The sequence below is a fragment of the Pinus tabuliformis genome, chromosome 4_2 (genome assembly GCF_031772625.1).
Source record: "Pinus tabuliformis cultivar Carrire ecotype Pingquan chromosome 4_2, CPIR1, whole genome shotgun sequence".
NCBI lineage: Eukaryota > Viridiplantae > Streptophyta > Pinopsida > Pinales > Pinaceae > Pinus > Pinus tabuliformis.
Genome location: NC_142304.1, coordinates 306,637,093 through 306,647,921, shown reverse-complemented (window position 1 = coordinate 306,647,921; position 10,829 = coordinate 306,637,093). Strand labels below are relative to the sequence as shown.

The 10,829-nt window shown below is 34.4% G+C and overlaps 1 pseudogene; it reads left to right on the top strand.

Moving 5' to 3' along the window:
- Positions 1-7,516: 7,516 nt before the first annotated feature.
- Positions 7,517-7,882, top strand: LOC149169202 (WD repeat-containing protein LWD1 pseudogene; annotated as a pseudogene).
- Positions 7,883-10,829: the final 2,947 nt, after the last annotated feature.

Here is a 10,829-nt window from a genome sequence, read left to right as displayed (position 1 = left end):
GTTTTTTCAATGAAATAAAAAGGGAATGGAAGACAACGCCGATGCGATAAAACCCAGACCCAAAAGGGTTTCAGAATAAAAATATATATTTTTGAAGTCCGCGAAAGCCCAAATTTTAATGTATTTCATGTATTTTCGTTGTATAACGAAAATACAAAGGGAGAATTGGACGGTGCAATAGCGATGAAACCCAGACCCGATGGGTTTCGGGAAGTGAAATACATAATTTTTCAAGTCCGCCAAAGTCCTTTTTTAATGATTTTCAATGTTTTGGTGCATTTTTAAAAACACAAAGAAATTGCGAAACAGGCAGGATTTCGGGCGGGCCATGGGCAATAAGTGGTTTAGGCCGAGTTCCGCCCGATGCCATACAGCTGCTGCCACGTGTCCAAGACGAGGAGGGAGAAAACCACCCTCATTGGGTGGTTAACTCTAGTACAAAAGATGTGCCCGAAATGGATCATCACCATTGGATCTGGGACTCCTAGATCAACGGTGGAGATGTGTTATCACTGCAAGGGCAGACCCAAGAGGAGAATAAGCCATATATAAGGATTTCTTAAGTCCGAAAAGGACAGAGATGGGTGGAATTTTCATAGTGTCTTTGTGCTTTTTGTTTAAAACATAAAACAATCATGTATTAATAGAAAGGGGCCATTTAAAGGGATTATAAGGGCCCTAAGACCCATTCCACCATATAACAGTGCCCAGGAGACAGTTTGCCGGGAAATAGAGCCCAGAAAGGGAAAGAGAAGGGCCACAACACGGTGCAGCCCAAAACAGAAAGATCAGGGAGCTCATACATCGCAACAGCCACACCAACAAATGTTATGGAGCATCTATGGCACAGGAGAACTGCTAGATAGTGCAACAAGCCATCAAAAATATTTGAAAGCGACTATTCTTCTGTCAGAAGAAGAAACTTCCGAACCATGTTACCTATCGAGGGAATCAATCAGTTGAATAGACAGAGGGATAGATTGAGACCTCTCAACCCTCAAAAGGATTAACATCATTGTAAAGAGCTATAATATCTGAAAGCAAAATGTAATAAAGGTTCAACTTTTGGAGATTATTCCTCCTCTGTTCATTCAAGCTTCTCATCTTCATTCTAGCAATATAATCTTCTTTTGCCATTATATGTTCAATGTCCATTCTATTTGTTGTTCTATGCTTGCACTTGAACAATTTTTTCATATTTTCTATGTGTCTAAGGCTAGATAACTATCATCTTAACTCTGCTTTGATATATTAGATTTTCAAGCTTCTTTGCTCCTTGTAGCTAGCCATCCATATGTGGTCATATATGCATCTGCCAGTACAATCAGTATTCCCTTTTGCTGCCTGTAGCTAGCCATTGATGTATGTTTATGTTTGCAATCTGCTGGTATAGTCAATATTCTCCATCTATCCATTGAATTTATAACTTATTGAGCATTAGTGGTCTAAAGCCTTGTATTGGTGAGAGAATTCATGCATGTGTTGAGTGAAAACAGAGCTGAAATGGTTATCTAACTTGATCCAAACCATCATTTATTCCAATAGTTCAGAGAACAATATTGAAGATTATATGTTACCAGGCATCTCCGAGCTACAACCTAAGAGAGTTTCTTCGAGTGATAATAGGTATGACAAAGCATAATGTATTGATCATTGAACCTATATGAGAAATGAATCATAGGTCATATGTCTTAGTAGTAAGATATGATCTATATTCAAATGGGTTATGCTTTATAGTGCTATGTATAATTTGACATTAGAAGAGTTATAGTAGAACAAGATAAAAAAGTAGGACAGATTTGTCCTCATGTCTATACGTGTGAGAGTGGGTGATGCCATCTATCATGATTCTCGCATATGTAATCCTTTAGAAAATTATCATTGGAAATTCATTAAAATACTTTAGAGATCATCACTTGTACAAGTTGCTCAAATTGGTCACATCCATATTCTGATAAATTTGTGGGACCAATATAAAATGACCCAACAAGAATTTACTCTAAATGAGTGTTTCATGGAAACCTCAATGTTATTTTTGATGCAAATTGAAACATACATTTATGTGTGAAGAATGTATCTTATTTCAAAAATTTCCATTTATAGCTAGAAACATCTAAATGATTGTATTTGTATTGTCAATTCACCACGTTTTTGAACAACCAATGTAGCTAATTTCAAAGAGTCTATCATGTCTTGTTCCAACTTCAATAATAGTTCATGCAATGGACCAAGTCATTGAACTTTAACTAAAAAAATGAATAACAACATGGCACAATGACAGCGAAAAATAATGCTCTCTTTCATTTAGATCTAGGAGTTCAAACAAGAAATCATATTTTCAACTTAAGTCTTGATGGAAAACAAATTAGAAGGTTTCATTGCAACACTAGTTTTATCCTTAAGGAAATAACTCTAGAATAAAATGACATTCAAATTATACCTTCCATTCATTAACTTAATTCTTCCATGGGTGATTTCCATTATTGTATTTTTCATAATGCAATGTGGGCATGGGTTGAGCACATAAAGAAAAATTCAAAAACACCAGCGAACATGAACAACATAAGTCATGGAAATAAATTAACAACTTTAATATTAACTCAATTTAAGGTAATAAATTATTTATTTGCAACTTCACTTGTTTTTTATCCATTACAATCTCTTGCAAAATTTTCAAGCTAAGCTTAAGCCCCATAAGTTTATTTTCCTCCAAATTTGTAAGGTTGTTGAAATTAAACATAGATGTTCAACTAATTTTATTAAACCAAGTTTAGTTGTATTTTCAATATTTTAAAAAACATAGAGGTGGTAAGAGTGGGGGGGATTCTCCATGATTTTTCTATGTTTTTGGCCTCTAACACCTATCAAGCAATTTGGCATAAGTTTATTCCCTATGGTGTGATCTATCTCTAGCCAAATAAGTAAATTTTATAACTCTCTCAGTGTTCAGGGATTCAATGATAATCATTAAGGAAATGATTTGTAAATCCACCCTTGAACTATAGAAATTTAAAAATATCATGGTTAGAATCAAGTATGAAGATAGCTCATTCACCAAAGTATTTTTCTTATACATCAAGAGAGAATTAAATGAGGAAGAAGATAAATGGCTCAAATAAGCAACTGATGTTCATTATAGCATCTTGGTGAAAAATGGGAGTCATGACTTCACAATCATCCCTCAACTTTTTGATTAAGTGTGTTATGATCCAAATACATAAAAATCTAAAATTACACCTATGTACACCAATAGGAGTGTGGAGCATGACTCCAAGATAGATAAGAGACATAAGCTATACAATAACTCCTTAAATAATAGGAGAACCTCATCCAAATATCTAAATACATTCATATATCCAAATCACTTTTCCTCTTAATGACTATGTGATCTCTACCTATGTCTATTCACACATTTTCCAAACAAGTCATTGATGTTATTTTTAGCACATTGGTTAAAAATTAGGATAATGACTTCATGATCATCCCTTATGTTCTTGATTTAGTATGTTATGATCCAAATACATAAAAAAATAGGAGTATACACCATTGTGACTATAGAGAACAATTCAAATCTATACAAGAAATATAAGTTACACAATATATCTTTAAAGAATAGGAGAACCTCATCCAAATACCCAAATACATTCATACATCCAAATAACTTGTCCTCAATACTTTACTATATGATATTCTACATATACATATTCACACATTGCACATGTGGCCTCTGCATCACTGGGATGACCCTATTACATATACATTTACACATTAAATGTATATTTAACCCAATATATGCCCCTCTTAGTGCCATAACATACACATTTAACCTAATAATGCTCGCTTTAGGTCATAGCATATTACCATCCTTCAAAAATATCGTCCTCAAAGATTTGCAGTTAAGGGTGTTACATGCAATGGAACCAAATAGTAGTATTTCCATATATTCCTACATCCTTCTTGCCATTGATGATTATCCATATATCCAAAATCAATTATTTTGGTCTTGATCCTTGATGGTGGGTTGTTGCATAATTTTCCTTTCTTTTATTCCATGTAGTCACATTGTTGTGACTTCTCCAATTTGTAGTAGTTGTTGGTCTTTGATAATATCCCATTGAATAATGATTTTGTGATGCCTTATTCCATGAATATAGATGACTATTCCAACTTCTTCCTTGATAACACTAATATTTATCTTCTTGTCTTCCATGAACTATTTCATGTTAATGAGAATATAAATAGGGCTTTGTTGGGACTCAGAAATGTCATATTTTCATCCATCTTTTTCTTCACTATTCCTTACATTTCATCATCCCATTAACCTTTTGTCATATCATTTTCATACATACATTTGGGTTTCACCTTCTTATTTTCCATTTTATTCATTTTTGTATTACAAGTGAATTTATGATTAAATATTAGAAAATATACATATTTTTATATATATCTCAAGAATATGTGAGTTTTGTGATGTGTAGGAAATATGTGAAGAATTAATATCTCCTCCACCATATTAAGGAGATAATTATGCAAGCCTATTCCTAAGGAGAAAATCATGGAGGATTTGGTTGGCATATCTTATCCAAGATATGTGAGAGATTTATGGAGGATTCAAAGGGATCATATTTTGTAATAATGGGAAAGTAGTTAAAAATGCTTGAGAGATTTGTGGGATCATATCTTGTAATAATGGGAAATTAGTTGAGAGTGCTTGAGAGAATATTGGATATGTAATTATGAGAAGGTTATCTTCCTCATGTATATAAGAGAGTGCTCTCTCTTCATTTTAATGATGAATAATGGAAAGGAATTCTTAGTTTTTCATTTTTATTGTTATGCTTTCATGATTTGTAACTTGACTCTTGTAATATAATTTGAGATAACTTTATTGTTGTGAGCTCACATATGTTGTTTGTCATTCAATTCTTCACATGTTGTATTGCTTTCCCCTTATGCAATTTCCTGCTTTCCTAGTTAGTATTTCAATGCTTTCCTAGATTAATTCGATTTCAGTAATTTGGATTAGATTAGTTCCACTTCAGTCCTGCATATATAGTGCATGTGTCTTGTAAGTCTACGAACCTCGGATTGACAAATTAAATAGTTGGGTAAGTACTACAACAGAATTAAACGGTAATATTTTCACCCAACATTTTGGCGCCATTTTCGGGGAGGCACGATGGATTGAAGTTTAGTTTGATTTTTCATGCAAGTGTGTTTAGACATGTTCCTAACTCCGAGGTGTTAAGGCGGTAAGTCGTGGGGAACAACCTACACATCGCATTCGAGATACCGTAATGGGCTCGACCTCTTATGGATGAGGGCATGTAGGGTGTGTTTACATACATGCAAGCGTGAATTTCAATTTCTGCAAGTGTGTTTGATTTTCACAACTGTTAAGAGTGTTTGACGAATTCATGGTTCATGGTTGTAATTGAAGAATTCAATTACTAAATTAATGAGTAGTCCTTGTAAGAGGGTTTAATTGAGTATTGAATTCAAGATTATTTCTGTGGTCCTTTTGTTTTTAATTCAATTTTTAGTGTGCTGATTTTTTTTTGTTTTTAGAATCTCTTTCAACATGATTTAACAATGAGTTTCAGCTTGGAACTACTCACTCAGATCCTAGCAGAAGTCGGGATCTCTTCTTCCTTGGAAGAGGAGATCTTGACAAGAATTAAAGGTTCAACTACTCCCCAAGAAATAAACGAAGATTCAACATCTGAAGAATCCTGCGTATCTGATGGCGAACAATCATTCGAACAGGAGATCGAGGAAGAAGAACAATAGATCGGAGAAGAAGAACAAGAGTTACAACATGATCTGAGTGAGAGAAATTGTGCTTATCAAAGCTTTATCGAACAATGGTTCCAGGTAAGTACTAGATTAGATTCATCTTTTTATTTTTTAGTTGATTTGCAGTTACAGCAACTAGACTCATTCACTTTCGAATATTTTCATCCATCATTTAAAAAATTGCTACTGGATATATTGTTGTTACTGCTACGTGAATGACTTCATTGGAAGTTTAATTACACGTAACTAATTTTTTTTTAATTAGTATAGAGTAGGTAGGCATTCATTTTTAGTTTTTGCTTTCATTTTCAGTTTTGCTTTTACCTAGAATAAGTATGCTCTCCTCCGTACTTAGTGTGATCGCAAGGATCAGAAAATAGGGATGATTTAAATGTTTTGCAATATGCTTGATCAAAAACATCTTTCAATATGCAAATCATTGTGTCCAGTTGTTAAAAAATTTAAGTCTAGAGAAAGTTTAGTTTCTTTCTAAATTTTAGTTTTTCATTGATTAAAAAAAAAACAACAAAAAAATTTAAAACTAACCATTTTTGTTTTTGTAAAGATAGGGTTAATTTCATTTTTTTTAGATTTTTAATAATAAAAAAATAAAAACATTTTGATTTTGAACTAACAATTTTTCTAAGATAGGATACTATTTCATTTTTTTTTTTTAAATTAAAAAAAATATAAATAAATAAATAAATATAATTAAAACAACAAAATAAAAACAAATCATAAAAATAAAAACACAAACAATAAAACATTCAAAAATGAACAAAGAGTGCCTCCATGGCATCACGAATTTACACAGTCGACAGACGACCGAATAATCTAGGCCGCATAACGAATTTGTGAAAGATGCTCGATCACCATTAGACTACTCCAGAAACGCACAATTGGCAAAGCTGCCTCACCATGCAGCATTATCCACCCACTCTCCACCACCATGCCAACGATTTTGACTATCATGAGTCAAAATTTACAAACGATGAATATAAGCATGTAGCATTTTTATGATTAATGATAATCAGATTTTGTTCAAAAAATATGGAGGAAATCACGTCTTTGCGATTTGCTTGTTATCACATTTGGAGGAAGTAGTTATTCCAGATATTCCTCCATGCAAGGATTTGATTCCCTTACCTCAAATTAGAAGCCCGATTGACACCCAACATTTTATGGTGGTAAATGACACGTTCAACCATCTGGAAATGCACATTTGGACAGATGGAACCCTCAGCAACGCCCACAAAATCCTCCAAATCATAAATTAAAAATCTGGCTCTTTGTCCAGAAAATCAGGAAACATTAATACAAATTCCAATTTTACAGGAATAAATCACTTCATGATAAGTTAAATCAAAATTTTCAAATATCGAGGAGGTAGTTTGGTAGTAATATCTGGAGATCCTCCCGAGTGGTTTTGAGATTCTAGTTATAGCAGATATCGCCAAAAGTTATCGCCGTCGGAGACGCGGGGCAAGCTGACTCTATTGCACCCTGCAACGAAATCTGAATTGACACGTGATGGATCGATATGATCCCATCCATGATCCACGGGTTTATTGACTGGATTGGTACTGGCTAGACTCAATACCCACACTAGCCATCGACCCCGCTAAGGTGAGGCTTGACCATTAAAGGATTCACCTGATTAGCTATTGAACCAACAGATTGATGAGCTGATCCCAACCATCCATATCCCACTACCAAAATAATGTTTATTCCTGATAAAGAATGCAAGAGGCCTGACCTTCTGGCCACTACCAGCGACTATCAGAGAATCTGGCAACTTTGCGAGGATCGAGTAAAGCCCAAAATCCTCCTCAATAATAATAAGAACAGTGAATTCTGTGCACCCTTGACTTCTTTTGACTGGAATGATGCCGATCCCACTTGTACTATCTGGGACATAGAAAAGGAAGTGGTGAATACACAGCTGCTTGCACATGATAAGGAGGTATATGATATTGCCTGGGGGGACGTAGGGGTTTTTGCTTCTGTCTCTGCAGATGGGTCTGTGAGAGTGTTTGACTTGAGGGATAAGGAGCATTTTACTATTATATATGAGAGCTTCGATTAGGTTGGAACAAGCAAGATCGACATAAATAATAAATTAAAAACTTTTGTTTTTTAATTTGTTATTTATTAAAAAATAAAAAAAATAAAAAAAATCAAATAAAATTGCCCTCATTCATTCATAAAATAACTACTTGTTCCCTAAGAAATACAAAAGTCTTTTAAAATGTTTTAAATCAATTTTCCTGCAAACCAATAAAAACATTTTGAAAAAGTATTACACAATCCATGAGTACATTGCATGGGGACATGCAATATTTCTAGTTGGGGGGGAATAAAAGTATGTTGGATTTTTTTTTTTTTTTGTGAATTTGTGGGCAAAAGTTAGGATGCATATACTAACAAGATAAATGAGATTGGTGTTGTGTAGGTCAAAGAGAAGCTTATGCAGAAAGCTCAATATTACGATGCGACACCCTTTTCATCCATGATTAGTGTAACTTCGAAAAATAACTAAAAAAAAAATGGACATTTCATAAATTCTTGAAAATGGGCTAATTTGTTTTTGAGTCACTTCATACAGGAATGATCGATGGAGATGGCACACAAAGGTGACAATTTTTATGTAGGAATGGTGCTAAGCATTGAAGACAATCTAATGCAAAAGTGATTTTTCGAAATCACAATGAAACATGCATCATTGGATGCTTGAAGGAACTAATTCTTCACTGCACATATCATGACATTTTCCACTACACAAAAATCCTTTTGCGTCATGATTACTTCCCTTTTTCCTTCCAAACGCCTAGACCATCCTTGTGTTGCAGCCCATCTTCCATTTCCTTATCTTTCACGACTTCCTGCACGCCTATTTTTCTGAATCGAATACATCCCTTTATCCTTTTCAGTTTATTTTTGCCTTCTAGTTTGCCTTCTGAATAAAACTCATTCCCTTTCCATGATTACATTGCCTTGATTTCCTAGCCATGCTGATCCACACTACTTGTCCGTGAGTTCTTTCCATTTATAGTCCTACCAAATCTCTTTGTACAAACTCGCGTTGACTGATGTGGGATTCCTTAAGGCCCACCTTTCAACAAGTCTTGCCCCATCGACATCAGCACCTTATCTGGGAAATAGACTAGAGTTCCTTTTGAGTACCTAGAGGCTTGCATGCCTTAATGGCAAGTTCTCTCACTGACGATCATGGGAATACATCAATGTCCCTTGATCTTCAGATCTTGCAAGTGGCTCGACCTCAACACATCCATTCACACTTCGCAAGATGTACTCACATACCTTGGCACTCATTTACATCAATGGTGAGTTGCCTCGCATTGGTTAACGGCATACATCAATGGCCGGTAATCCAGTGATTTCTATTCATGCTCGACATCGACACATTCATTCGCATGTTTAGAATTATACCATCGGGTTTGTAGCGGGTGAAGACTATACACTTTTTCACGACTCCCTCAGCAGTTACAGCAGCATGCATTCTGATCTATGAGAGTACCACAATTCCTCTTTCAGCATTTATCTTTTCCATGATTCAGCATCAGCAGTTCAGATTCCTTCATTTCCCAGGATCCATTTACAACAACATCAGTCACATTTTCCTGATCCAGCAGCAGTAGTAGCTACATTCCTACTGCATAGTTCATCATTCTTGGGTAAGTAGAGGTATGTTGTTTTCTAATCTTTAATCACGCAATTCCTTATATGCTAACTTGAATATTTTGGAAAATTCCCTCACCATGCTACATTTCCTTTCATGAGCCATGTCAAGTTGCATGAGGACATGCAACCAATTCAATTGAGGGGGGGAGAACTATGTTCACTACATATTCACTTCCATGATTCCATTTCTCCACCACACTACATATTCACTTCCATGATTCCATTTCTTCACCACACTACATATTCACTTCCATGATTCCATTTCTTCACCACTATCACTCCATTTTTTTTCTCATTTACCATTCACCAACATTTATTTTCCAATGATACTTTTTTGCACTTTGCTTCATACGCAATATTGGCATGCTTCATTAATATCACAAAAGGGCTTTCTTATGCACATTATGATTTCTAGTGAGTGTTTACATTATTATTGAAGAAAAGAGAACATAAAACGAAATGAATGTTGTTAACACAAGAACCAACATTCTTTGTATTCATGGTTGTCACACAAGAACCAACCATAAGAAAATGTAAGTTGTTACTCATGTCTTTCACATATCCTGGAAACATTCATTATTAAAAGACATCATCATGTAAAGCCAAAGTTCAAGATGCCAAATGTTCTTAAAGAGACCCATGCATGGTTGCATGAGGACATGTAACAAGTTCAGTTGGGGAGGATGTTGGGACTCAGAAATGTCATATTTTCATCCACCTTTTTCTTCACTATTCCTTACATTTCATCATCCCATTAACCTTTTGTCATATCATTTTCATACATACATTTTGGTTTCACCTTCTTATTTTCCATTTTATTCATTTTTGTATTACAAGTGAATTTATGATTAAATATTAGAAAATATGCATATTTATATATATATCTCAAGAATATGTGAGTTTTGTGATGTGTAGGAAATATGTGAAGAATTAATATCTCCTCCACCATATTAAGGAGATAATTATGCAAGCCTATTCCTAAGGAGAAAATCATGGAGGATTTGGTTGGCATATCTTATCCAATTCCTAAGGAGAAAATCATGGAGGATTTGGTTGGCATATCTTAAACAATTCCTAAGGAGAAAATCATGGAAGATTTGGTTGGCATATCTTATCCAAGATATGTGAGAGATTTATGGAGGATTCAAAGGGATCATATTTTGTAATAATGGGAAAGTAGTTAAAAATGCTTGAGAGATTTGTGGGATCATATCTTGTAATAATGTGAAATTAGTTGAGAGTGCTTGAGAGAATATTGGATATGTAATTATGAGAAGGTTATCTTCCTCATGTATATAAGAGAGTGCTCTCTCTTCATTTTAATGATGAAT